Source organism: Aulonocara sp. 'chitande type north' Nkhata Bay, linkage group LG8 (genome assembly GCF_057382095.1).
Source record: "Aulonocara sp. 'chitande type north' Nkhata Bay isolate Kocher_YH1m ecotype deep benthic linkage group LG8, A_spYH_male_GT1.1, whole genome shotgun sequence".
In the NCBI taxonomy this organism is placed as follows: Eukaryota; Metazoa; Chordata; class Actinopteri; order Cichliformes; family Cichlidae; genus Aulonocara; species Aulonocara sp. 'chitande type north' Nkhata Bay.
Window position 1 is genome coordinate 23,669,293 of NC_141351.1, and position 14,131 is coordinate 23,683,423.

The following is a 14,131-nucleotide window of genomic DNA, read 5'->3' on the forward strand; positions in this document are numbered from 1 at the left end:
GTAATAAAAATTTGAACCGTGACTTTTAAATTTATTTACATTCAAGCCAGTAAATTAGCCGATTTAGAAGAATCTGGCTTCTTTAGCCTCTGCTGTTGCAGAGAAAGGAGTCAGGTAAGGCAGCAGACTTTAGTCTGAGGGAGTTGGACTTGTCATGTGTTTTCCAATTCATCCCAATGTCTGAAAAAGAGACAACTTCCTGGAAAACCTTGTGCAATACCGCCCAAGCTGAGGGTGCATGAATGCCAACCTTTCAAAAGCTGTGCTCATCTGAGTCAAGATGGCACTACTCTGAGACAGCCAGCTCGCAGCGTGAAAGCCATGCAGAGCAAAGGACACTAATGGCTAAACAGCTCCGAATGCACAGACCCACATCTGAACAGTCTAAGAATTTTATTTACTTCTGTAATTTGGCAAAATAGGCTTCAATACCTCACAAATACTGCCAAGTGTCAGCATCAGGGGTACAGTACTACAGGGGGACAAGGCAAATTAACTTATTATGGTTTACAGAGTTTAAGTTGGAAACACTTCATACAATCTCTTTATTTAAAATAAGCTGAGAAAATGTCCCTGTGAGTGGTCTGGAGTTTCTTTTAGAGTTTTGTTTTACTTGTTTATGTAAGATTTAGAAACAATAGATCTGAGGCTATGTTGCATTTCTGCACAGTTACAATAATACTGGCAAAACAAATCTGCACATGATCACTGACCGGGAGTCATTAAAACACAGCAGGAGCCTCAGCCGGTCACATCTACAAGTATCTAAATCCAAACATGACATCAGTAAAATAATGATCACAACTCTGCTAAGAGAAGGATTTAAAGTAAAGCAGGCCTGTGAATCTGTGCTGCTCAGTTCAGAAGTGTTTGTGGTTTGTTTATATAGATAACGCAGTATAAGTACACACTACAGACCAGCAGAAACTGAGTTTAATGCTGTCACGATTAAACAGGCAGGACTTAAATGCAGGACTCTGAATGATGCATTAAACGGAGTTTATTTACAGCTAGACACAAACTGATATTTATATACAGTGATGGGGCGGAAGAGGGCTCAAGGGAATCCAGTGAATCCGGGAAAGGGAACACACATCCAAGCTCCTCTTCACACAACCTGTGACTCACACATCCGAAATCTCACTCCAAGCAGGTTCTGCACAAGGACAGGAAACACACAGAAAACCAAGATAGCACGATGATAGAAACGGGACTCACGAGGAGAGTTGGGGCTACGCTAACTGTGATAAGGACTGGAGGACCCTGACAAATGTACCAGTATCAGTTTACAGTGCATTTGTTGCTTTTAGGCTACAACTACTATAATTTCTCATTATCAAGTTTTAAAAGCTCTTTGGAAAGACTTCAGTTGATCCAAAATACTACAGAGAGTACTGGCAAAGACTGATGATGTTGCTCCCATGTTCGATTCTCTTCAATGGCCTCCATACTAAGTCTTGAATAATCAGTCCTCATCATATTTTTAAAACACTATAGTATCAGCGTATAAGCTTAAAAGTAAGAGAGCATCTTCAGCTAATAGGCTCGTTTCCTGTGGAACCAGCTCCCCGTTCGTGTTTAGGGGACACACTTTCTCTGCTTTTGAATTAAAGCTAGCATGGAGAAGCTATTATTAGGTATAGACGAATACAATCACGTACTACCAAGTGTGGGGAAAAGGAAACAAACTAACAAATATTGAAAAATATTGTTAGTTTGGAGGAATAGAAGAACATTAGAAGATAACACTATGAAATAAATCTATGATTTAGAACATAAACCAGGCTTTCGGATACTATATCGCAAGTATGAGCAAGACTGTGGCTATTAAAAAGATTTGGTAACACGCTTTTACTCAGTAGAAACAGATTTAGAAAATATCCATAATAATTGATTCAACAGAGGCTGAGATATGAGTTTTTGCAGTACGAGTCAGGCAATTAATCCTGAACTTGCTGAAATGTGATTCAATACCAAATAAAACAATTTTTTATGCTTGATGCTTTGAAAGGCTGTCTGTTGTACCTCAGGTCTAAACAACTGAGCATATGAAAATCATTTTTGACACAAATAGGGCAGGCGGGCAGACACACACAGGATATATGATAGCAGATCACGACACAGACAAAGGAAAACACAGGGCTTAAATACACAGAATGGGAAACAGGAGGGAAACACAGCTGGGACAAATCAGGGCTAACGAGACAAAGGAAGTGAAACCAGACACATTAACATAAGACATGGACCTTCAAAGTAAAACAGGAAACACAGACTGAACTTACAGACACAGACTCACAAGCAGACTGCAACAGAGGGAACAGAGATGTGAGACCAGGGCAGACACAGACACTGACTGGACACAGAACAGAGGGAGTATGGAACCAAACTTAAGAACTACAAAATCACACACCAAGAAGAACTGGGGAAAAGAGAAATGCAAAACAGAAACCAAAACCTTCGCAGTAATAAACCAAAATGCGAACACATAAAGGTACAAAACTGAAAACACTGGGTCAACGACCCAGGTACCCTAACAATTCCAAACTGCTGTCCATATTTATTACCAGTATAGGTTCATTTATGTCTAAAATGATGTCTTACTCAGAATTCAATTTTCTTTTTTGCACTCCTTTAGCACTTTTGTTTTGTGCTAAAGGAGTGCAGATTTGATTCCATGTTATCCAGTTGTGTGTCTGTGTCCATCGCCGTTGCTCTGATTTCAGATTGACCGCTTGACCATCTTCTTTGTGAGAGCTGATGAAGCCAAATATCATCTAGTACAGAAATATCAGGCTCAAATGTCAGAGCTGCTGGACGGCTCAGCTGGTCGCCTCTGTGGCTTTTCGTGCAGAGGCTCAGGGTTCAAGTCTGGGTCTTTTTATTTTTTCATAGATCATGTTCATTTTTAGTTTAGAAGAGCACAATGAATGAGTCCAGCTTAGAGTGAAGACGGGAAACAAGCACGAAATAGAAGTGATCCTTTACTGTGGCTGATACAAAGCCCCAAAACTATAAAGTCCATAACGGTAAAAAGGAATGCAAAAGCATGAAAGACAGGCAATAAATGAATTAAACACCCAAGAGTAAAGTGTGCTGAATGAGAGGAGAACATAACAGAAACACATCTATATCTAGATGATCGATATAGATATCTATCTGGCTCAAGAATCTTAAAAATTACTATTCTTTGGTCGTCATAAGAGCTGGAGAAATTGTTTAGAACCTTTCCTTTAGTAAAAGTAGCAAGAAAACACAGATAAACACAGGTACACCCAAGTGAATTCTCAGATACTAACTGATACAGCATATGCATCTGTTCATATTGCCCTTTTTTTTTTAAACCATGTATGGCAGGAGTTCCCCTCTCCATCTCTAAAAACTTCTTTACACTGCACTCCAACTCCTCTACATCACACATGTTGCCTGAGGTGGCTTGCAAGAGAAAACACATCTGTCAAAACAAATCAGAGTGATTGTTTCTTTGCTAATGCTAGCACTATTCCACACAAGACACAGATCGTTTCTGATCTCAGAGCAGTAAAGGCAAAGCCTGGGACAGTTTATCCGGCATGCTGCTCTCAATTAAGGTTCTACGGATGTAAATGGAATCAGAAGCGAGCGGCGTTAATCCAGCTTCCGGAGACAATAGCCAACTGTGGCCACAAGATGGCAGAAATTTAATTAAATTTTCTTGTGCAAACAAGCTAGAAGCTTTATGACAGTGCAGTCTTTGCATGTAAGGCGAGAGATTGCTTCAACTTTGGTCTTAATTAATGTCTGCTTTTTACATTCCATGGGGCAAGCCTGCCTACACACACACACACACACACACACACACACACACACACACACACACACACACACATAGATACAGTGTAATTAAGGGCACAGGTGCGGTCAGAAAACAAGAGAAAGCAATTATAAGCGGGTGAAATACTCACAGAGAAACTGCCTTGCCCTTCCCCACAAAGGATTAGGTGGGAAGTAAAACTGAACACAAAAAAACCCCGAAACATAATCTTAAAAGTACACTGGATGCTGATGGCATGAACACAGAAAAAGAAAGAAAGAACAGAAATATGGAATGAACAAAATGCATAAGAAATAACCAACTCAGAATATAAGCTAGGACTAAATAAAGACCAAGGGCTCTAATATTTATGGAGTTTAGAGGCTTTCCTGCTTTAAGCCTAATCAGCAATTAGAACAAACAAACAAAAAAAAAAACCCCAAAGAATCAAAATAATAATAAAAAAACTAAACAGAAACGCATAATGCACCATAGTAACCATAATACACAAAGTTAATAAATGAAGAAACTTGAGATTTACATGCAGATTGGCAGGAAGTATCAGACAAGCTGGAGAATTCAGCCGGTCATCTCTCTGTGGATTTTAACTCAAAGTTTCAAGCCCAGAAAAACTTATATTATATCATTTTATAATCACAATGTAAGAACCTCCAGGTGCTACTGATTTAGCACCTGGCTCCACAGCTGCACATCTCAGTAGGTTAAATGAAGGGTTAGAGATCAGAGGGTGAGTGTTTCAGACTTCTTGTGCACTCTCCATGAGGAAGTCGGTACTCATCTGTAGTGTCCAGGTAAGAGACACTATAGATGTATAAACCAGCATAAACCAGCATACTCATGCTGGTTTATGCTGCAAGTTAGATTTTATGATGGTGTATCCTAACTGCATATGACTCGTGCTCAGTGTCTCGCTTTAACAGATAACCCATCTCTGATGCTTCATATGATGATCCACTCCACCCCCTCTTCCTTTCAGCCTTTTTATGTGGCAGGTCTAATCTGCAGGCACTGGAGGGCTGGTGCAGCTCGTTTTCACATCAGTGACACTGATGTGCCAAAAGCCCTCAGAGCCTCTCCTCCCTAGTATTAGTATTTATTTATTTATTGTCATTGTCAAGAACAATGAAATTGCGTTTGGGGCTTCCATACAACCCAAAAAAAAGAAGAAAATAATAAATACCCCTTAAAACCCAAGTGTACATATTTAACCCAGTGTGACTCCAATGCAATAAGACAATCCTTAGCAATAATGTTCGTAGAAATTCAGACAAAGACCTGAGAAACATGACAAAATACAACAATGCAACCCATTCAATATTATTGTACTGTGAGATATGATATCAGATATGATAGTTATCTATTTAAGAAAGAGGGGGGGGGGGGGGGGGGGCAGGAGGGGGAAGAGAATAAAGATATGATGCACCAATGCAGACCAGTTCATTGCTATTAAGAAGTTGGATATGGTTATTGTCTGTGAGAGGGGGGCAGAGAGTTCAGGAGCCTCACAGCCTGTGGATACAGGCTGTTGGCCAGTCTGGATGTTCTGGCCTGTATAGACCTGTACCTTCTCCCTGAGGGCAGCAGATGGAAAAGGTGGCGCGCAGGGTGATGTTGGTCCCGCAGGATACTGTGCACCCTCCTCAGACAGCGAGTGGGGATACCGTTTTTGATTTTGGTTGCTCTTTGATTTGACTTTTGCATACATTTTTTTGTTACAACACACTTATTTATACGACTAATTCTGCCGACTACAGACACCATAGTTAGCTTGAGTTTGTCATGAAATCAATATCCTTAGTATCCTTATTTTCCTATTATATTGTTTTATGTACTTTAATAATGAAGGCTTGTAGAGCAAGGCCACTTTTGACTCACAAAGTGCTCACCCAGACTAAAAAACAGGAAGTTTTAGTGCACAGGCATATTAATAGATAAAGACACAGAAAAGAGGAACTTTCCATATAAGCAATGTTTAAAAAGAAATATAAATGTTTTAACACACTATGAGTCGGTTTTCTCTGTTCTATCATGGGGACAAAAGAATCGGGGATAAGTTCTTTCCTTGTTTATTTAATTTAAAATAAATAGTCTTAGTCTGCATTTGTGTAAGTCTCCCTTTTTTAAAGGCCTTGTGACTATTTGTTCACCTGTAGCAGAAAATCCAGCTTGTTTGCACACTCTCCTGGTATAAGTTCCTACATAAGCCCTCTGACTCCCTGTTGGCATCTTGGTCAGACTGACTGAGAGAGTCTCTCTCTCCCTTAGGGTTTGCAGTATATCGAGTGGAGCAGAGCCTCATAGTTACCATTTCATCAAACATGAAGCCTTTTCAAGCACATGCCAGAGCTGTCAGTGTCCACGCTTTAAGCAAGACTTGTGTTTATTATTCTGCATTTTCTTTATTAAACTCACTTTGACCCTCCAGACCTGCTCAGACCTGCATCTCTGGCCCCTGCTTTCCACTCCTCTTGGTACATTCCCTCAGCTTCTTTGCTACAAAACAACAGCCCCCCTTCACCCAGCCTGCCAAACTACCCGCTCTCTTTCTTATTCCCGGGGAGTCAATTAATGCTGTTTTGTCAAAGCTGCTGGCGTGTCTCTGTTACGCAGCAGTTAGTGGTGCATTAGGGCATCACAGTCCGTTCATCTGGGTGTTTTTTTTCACACAAGAGATTGCCTCGCTTCACAGCACTGGATACTTGATACACAATCCACTAGACAGTGATGATAGATGATTGACAGGTGTGGTCCTTCTCATACAGTCTTCTGCAGAAGTACAGTAAGGTGTACCTGACTCACAGGTGCTGTCTATGTCCAGATTTTAATGTCCAACATGTCTCCTCATCCTCCGTTCATTTTATCCAAGCTGTCATGGGGTGAAATGTAGGTGCACCCTGGACAGGTCTCTAGTCTATCACAGGGGTAACACTGAGAGACAGCTATTCACTCTCACACCTATGGGTGATTAACCTAACCCATGCATGTTTGGAGTGTGGGAAGAAGTCAAAAAGGCCACTTAACCACAGGGAGAAATCTACTGGCTTTATAAAGTGGGCTAGATGTTGACTAAATATTCATCGATCCATCTTATAGATAAAATGACAAAACAAAGGTGAAATGAAGTCAAAAGCTAAATACAGTGCAACAAAAGACAAAGACAAAAAACTGCAGTAAGTTCATTCATTTAACAAGTGCATTAAAGCTTTAAAGAAAAAACATCCTGACATTATTCTGCAAGATTTCAATTTTCTTTTTTTGCTCTGTCCTTTGCACTGAAGTGACTGGTGCAGCAAAGAATGAGTCCTCTGTGAAATACCCAACAAATGCAATTTTGCACAAAGCATCTGTATGAAAATTAATGTCCAAAGATAGGAAATAGTTTAATATATGTGAGTAGGTCATGTTCCCCTTGTCCTCTCAGGCTGAGACCAACCACCTTTCTATCGTTTCTGCATGTGTATGTTGTTAACTGTACTTATCTCTGCTCGCACACCTGTTTCTAATCAGTACTGACCTGCAGTATTTAACCACAGCTGCCCTTTCATCACCAGATCAGTGGGATTCTTCCTGATGTGTCAGCCTGCCTGTGCAAAAACCTGTGGAAAGCTGAAAGAGCTTATCTGTGCCAAAGCTCGTTAAACTGCATCCAAAGTAACTTTGAATCCTTGGATTGAATATTATTTAATATCTGATGTAACAATTGGGGTTTTTTTTGTCTCATCCTTTGTGTAAATTTGAGTTAAAACTGTAACATAATTATCAGTCATCAACATAATAGATCTGGCTAACAACCTTCACATAAGGAATTTCAGCTAACACAGGTTAACATGGTCAAACTTTAATATCTAAATCATATCAGTTATGCACAAATGAACATATAATTAATTTTTATTTTTTATTTTATTTTTTTTTTCTAGAAAAATTTGTAGAAAAATTAAATCCTTTGTCATGTATAGGAACACACTGTACACACCTATTACAGTCTCCTAGTATACATATCACAGTATAAAACTTTTCAGATCAAAATACAAAATACAATAGAATAAAAGTTGTTTATTAAATGCAGCACAGCAAATTTAAACTGCCTCTGTAAAGCTAGATCAGGATGTTTAGTGAGCATTTAATGGCACTTTCTCACTTCCACATATAAACCAGCCTCTGTCACTTTATCGTTCATTTCCTAAGGAGACATCGAACAGGCGACCATCTGCCTTTGATGAAATATATGCTCACTAGATGAAAGCAGCAGAAAGACTTAAATGTGTGCTGACAGTTTCCACATTTACAGTCCTTTGATTCCTTCATGGATGCCATGTTGCTGCTTTTTGTTGCTCAACAGCTTTCTGGAATATCACTTGACTGTTTTCAAAGAAACAAAATGAAGCAATATCAAACATGTGATGGAGAGGCCTCCAGGAGAACAATGGCTGATTGTGTGTGCCCAAACATCCCCCTCCCCTGCTGGCTCAAGGATGCTTCCTGATCTGAGAGCTGAAGAATGTAATGCAGAGTCATCACTTCACTCATGAGCTTAATTAAAAATCCCTTTGTCCGTTCAAAAGTGTCAGCAGCAGCTTTAATCTGTTTTATTATGTTCCAAGCAGCAGCAGACGCTGGCAAAGTTTCAAAACTCATTTTCCTCCCACTTCTTTGTGCACAGATTCAAGAGATCTTTCAGGAACAGTGATGCTATTTTCCAGAGATTTGATTGGTCGGTAGGAGATTTAAAGCGGTGAGCTCTAATCTGGCACATGACCTCCTCCAGAGCAGATAATGTTGACAGTATGATTAACCATAGGAATGCACTCCGGTGAGAACAAGTTACCATGGTGATGTATCAAACACGGGTTAACCCCAAAGTTTAAGATGAAATCCTGCTGATGATTTCAGATCCTACTTATAGAACAGGTCTCAGAGAGTTCTGGTGGATGTTAAGCCAAGATAAGGCCTGCAGTCAAACAGTTAAAAAAAACTACTCCCCCTTCCTAATTACATTACCTTGAAGTAAAATGTCATGAGTAGATGGATTTATACAGACTTAGAAAAACTTATACTGGGCTTTATAGTTTTTGAAGCAATTCTCATACCAGAAAGTTCATTCTCACCACTTTTAATCCATTTCTCATAATAATCTGTGCAAAAGACACTGAAGCAATCTGAACCTTTCTCAAATGTCAAACCACTCAAAGTCCATCACTTAGCGACTGAATTAGGACCCAAATCCAAACAAAGGTGAGCTGTTTATTCTGGCACGTGTACAATAAATCCAGGACTAATATACATAAAGTGTCAAAATCCAAAGATGTGCACAGGTGTACACAACCAGAAACACATAAGGGAGGTTAACAGCATGCTGAAACAAAGACTGAAGAAAACATTTTGTACAGGAGGGTAATTATGAGAAGTGGACACAGCAGGGTGATGAGAGGCAGGTGAACAAAGATGAGACAGAAGTTAAATCTAACAAAGACACTAGAGACACATAACAACAGAAATATGACAGTTAAAAACAGCTAAGTTATCAGAAACTAGATTCAAGGAATCGCAACAGAAAATCCCAAACTAAGAGCTAAACAAGAAAAACATTTAAAATAAATCTTACAGACCATGATGTTGGCCAATGAATAAAAACTTCTCACCTCTGTGTTAAGATCCCAAATGTTTTGATATTTCTTCCCAAACCTTACTGTACTCTTTGAAGAGAGTACTGCAAAAAAGTACAGGCCTAATGTAGAGTAACAAGTGTTCAAGTGTTAACACAAAAATGAAACTTTAAGGATTTATTTCAAACTTTATACAAATATTGCAGATCCATTCATTTGATCCATTTTCTGCTTCTCCAAGACCGGGTTGTGCGGATAGCATCCTAAACAGAGAAGCCCAGACCTCCCTCTTCCCAACCACATCCTCCACCTTATCTTGGGGAACACGAGGTGTTCTCAGGTCAGCCAGGAGATCTAATCTCTTCAGTGTGTCCTTGGTCTATCCCAGGGTCTCACGGTAGGACACGTCACCCAGATGGTGTCCGTGTAAAGTGCCTGAACCACCTCAGCTGGCTCTGAGCCCCTCTTGAATGTCTGAACTCCTCTAACTAAAGAGAAATTGAGAAACGCAAAATGACACGTGAAACTATATGTCTTAGAAACAAAGAAAAAAAGGCTCCAACATAGAACCCAGCAGCAGGAGCTATATAGTACAGTAGAGTCAACACACATGTATATATACAAACATAAATGTAAAATTACCATAAAAGTAAACAAAATGAAATATTACAGGAACATCCTGTCTGTCATCTGTGTCACACCACATCGCTGTTCCTACATCACATCCAATCACTTCCCTTGAAACACAGAGGGGAGTGTCTTTTATATGCCTTCCTGAGCCTCAACAAGTCGGTGGCGTGATGTCCTCACAGTCAGAACATCTGAATATGAATTTCTCAATCATACACCTTCCACCTCGAAACAGAGAAGACTTCCTTACTAGGGTTTAAATGACTTCAGTGGCAGGAACTTCATTATTATCTGTTGGTGGCTTTCAATCCGTTCCCTCACATGGTTCGAGTGGTGAAAACCTACAAATTTCCACATTGGGTGGCATATTGGCTTTCATAGTCAGCCTCTCATTTGGGGGAATGAGGGCACTGGAGAGGCCATGTACAACAGCTGAAGAAGCCAGTCTGTGGAGCAGCTCCCAAGGATGCAGCATGGTAAATTACCCCATGCTGAGCATTAGCAACACTCATTGTGGTGGTCTGGCACATCCACTCAGGCCTCTTTACTTTATTCAAGTCAAATCCTGCCTCATCCACACACATAAAAATGTGCAGCATCTCATTTGCATCCAACTCAACTATCTTAGCTTTGCAAAAAAAGAAAGCGCCTAAGCTTGACGCTTGTGCAGTCAGACATGTCTGTCTCAGGTGTAGACACTTTCAGAGACGATGCTTTGAAAAATCCCACCTTCCTCCACAAGATCTTTTAATCTAATGGCATCATTTTCTCTCACCTCTGCCACCTGCTGCTCGTCTTAAACATGAGCCACGTGTCTGTGTTTGAAGTAAACCTCTTTTTACATTTGCATGAATCCATACAACCAGGACTACACTGAACTCCATAGCAGAGCGTTAAAATATCATAGGTTTGTTTTGTCCTGTTCCTTCATATTTGAGCTCAGCCAAACAGTTTCTAAATTTTCACCTGATTTCATACATCAATAAAATCCTCTAAGCAGATGTGAAAAACCATTGCAGCCCCACAGACAGGAGATTTGATTTCTGTAATGAAAATTAAATACCACTGTGTCAAATGTATCACTTTTTTTTTATAACAATAAATCTACAAACACCTCTGTACATCGCCTGGGAAAAAAATCCTCAAGCCAAAGAATTTTAAATTAAATAATAAAGATGATAAATATGACAGCCGGCTGCCGTTGGTGAGTGATGAAAGCAGACAGAGCGAAACCTGGATCGAAGGGAAGATCTGAACAGAGTCCAGCACTAAGCCCGTCTGTGGATTTCTGCCCTGATGTGAATAACAGAGCGAGAGAAAAAAATCACTGTGCTTTAACTTTTCTGCTCAAAGAAACCAAAGACAGACAGATTTATAGTTAGATTTACCGAGCTCCTCATCAGAATAGCAGACATCGCAAAACCAGAAGTCGTTAAAAGTCACCACATTTATTTATTTTGAAGCATTATTTAGATTTAGCATAATTTAAATGATCAACAACATATAAAAGGTGCGTGCATAGAATCACCAGTAACAAAACAGTGAAAAAGTTTAAAAACTTTGCATCAAAAACACTTTTTTCCTCCTAAATTCTGCTTCTGCTGCCATCTTTTCTGTTACTGATTTCAGTTCAGGACTCTTTGAGCACTGCCTCTCTCTCTTATAACGTCTCTGACTGATCTTGGTTGGTTTTCCTTCTTTTGTGATCGTTTCCCCCCTCTGATTAGTTTCACCTGTGTTGTCCTCAACACCTGTTTCCAGCCAGTCAGCCTCCGCAGCTACTGGAGGTTTTTGTTATTCTTGTAGTCAAATGTCCGAGCATCCCTTGTGTTTATAGCTATTCCTTTTGACTTTACAACAAGAGCCACACACAGCTCACACTGATATCACATCATATTGTATCATATCATATATTTTCACATTAAATCCTCTAAATGTCTTAACATGAGAAAAGGAAATTTAATTTCAGCAGTATGTCACATTTTTTCTCCATGATGAAGAAATGCTGCTGCAGGATATGAAAGACATCTATCAGCATGGCACGTGCCAATTCTGGCCCCCAGGCCTTATGTTTGACTCCCCTGCTCCAGCTCAGCGCCACATCTAGAGTTGACTTTTGTTTTTTAGCTGGACGCTAAACAAGCATACTTTCAGAAACTAGAAAGTGTTACTTTCCTACATTCAGTTTTGCATTACATTGTTCTTGTTATAGGCTTTTCATGCTGGCTGGATATCAAATTTCCTTTGATATTTACTGTAAATGCACAAATTAAGAGAAATACTGAAGCCTCTCAAAGTTAACGTTTGAAAAAGATTTAACCACTAAAACACCCGAATACACACACTGACTCATTAGGGCTAATTATTGGACCTGAAGGTGACTTCTTCCTTGCAAATGAGTGGTGACTAAAATGAATAAAGCTAGATTTTAAAAGAAGAAGTCCAATTTCAAGAACTGGGGTCACAGAAAAAGTTTCAAAGGGATAAAAAAAAGTTATATTATCGTATATCAATCAGGCTCAGTCAGTCAGGCATATATAGTCATGTAAGATAAGATTTAAAAAAAGGTGGGAAAGTTAAAGATAACGTGCCAAAAATATTTTAAGGTGACTGATAAATAATTTAGTGAAGTTTTTATACCTGTCCACAGAAGAGGAACTCATTATATTAAAAAACAAACAAAAAAACGTTTTTGCAGAACTCTGCAACAAACAAAACCAAGTACAACCTGTGATTGAATACTTTCAGAACTAACTTTAACAGCAATAACTTAAAGTAATAGTTTCCTGTAGGACCTGATGCAGGTCGATGGACACTTGGATGAGCTGTGACTGAAAGGCTTTTGTTTTGTTTCAGTTCATTGAGGTTGAAGAGCTTTAGCTCTCAGACAGCTGCAGTCTCATTTGAATCCTTTGGTATACAGAGGAGTTCACGATCGACTCAGTGTCTGGAAGACACCCAGTCCTGTGGCTGCAGAACAAGCCCAACTCATCAGCCCTCCGTGCCTGTGCTGACAGTCAGTATGGTGTGTTTGTGCTGATGTGCTGTGTTTGGTTTTCTCCAGACGTGGTTGGTCATTGACAAACATCGCCATTTTGGTCTCATCTGTCCAAAGGACATTGTTTCAGAAGTGTTGCGGTTTGTCCAGATACAGATTGAAGCTATTCTGCATTATTCTTTTCACAGAGAACAGCTTTCTCTCTGCAGACCTTCCAAATAAACCACACTTGTTCGGTTTTCTTCTAATTATACTGTCATGGAAAAACATTTTGAGGCCTGTAGTTTTTTTGAGCATTGCAGTCTGACCTTGGGATGAATTTGCTGGGACGTCCGGTAACAGTTTAGATTCTTTTTATCATGAAAAAAAGCAAAAAACTACAAAACATTTAGCATCTTTTCAGGTGGGAATATTTGATGGTTTTGTATCATTAAACTCCAGCTATCAGTCAGTTTGTATGGAAGCCCGTTTCTGCCACAAAAAACAAAATAAAAACAAAAACCAAGTATCCATAACTCGAAATTTCAAGTTATTTTCTTGAAATTTCGACTTATTAACTCAAAATTTGGAGAAACGGAATTAGCTCTGCCAATCAGTAATCTACATGAATGAGATCACTTTTTGTTACCCGGAAGCATATGGCGCAGAGTAACGTGCACTCAAAACCTGATCACAATAAATTGGCGCTTTCGCGAGTACTTTTGCTGATAGTAACGCCATGTGATTCCGCTAATAACACAAGGATTTCATCATTTTTGAAGCCACACTGAAAATACTCAGCAATCTGTGCATTCATGACTGGATGTAATACCGGTAGCTTAGCTGTAGCATTTATACCTGGGCGCTAACAAGGAAATGACGTCATTCACATAGATTACTGATTGGCTGCCCTAACTCGAAATTTCGAGTTACTTTTCTCAAAATTTTGAGTTAATAAGTCGAAATTTTGAGAAAATAAGTCAAAATTTTGAAAAAATAAGTCGAAATTTTGAGTTATGGATTTTTTTTTTTTTGTGGCGGAAACAGGCTTCCATAGTTTTGGCCTCTAAAATACATGGTTAGCAAAAGGTCAGCACCTATTATGACGGA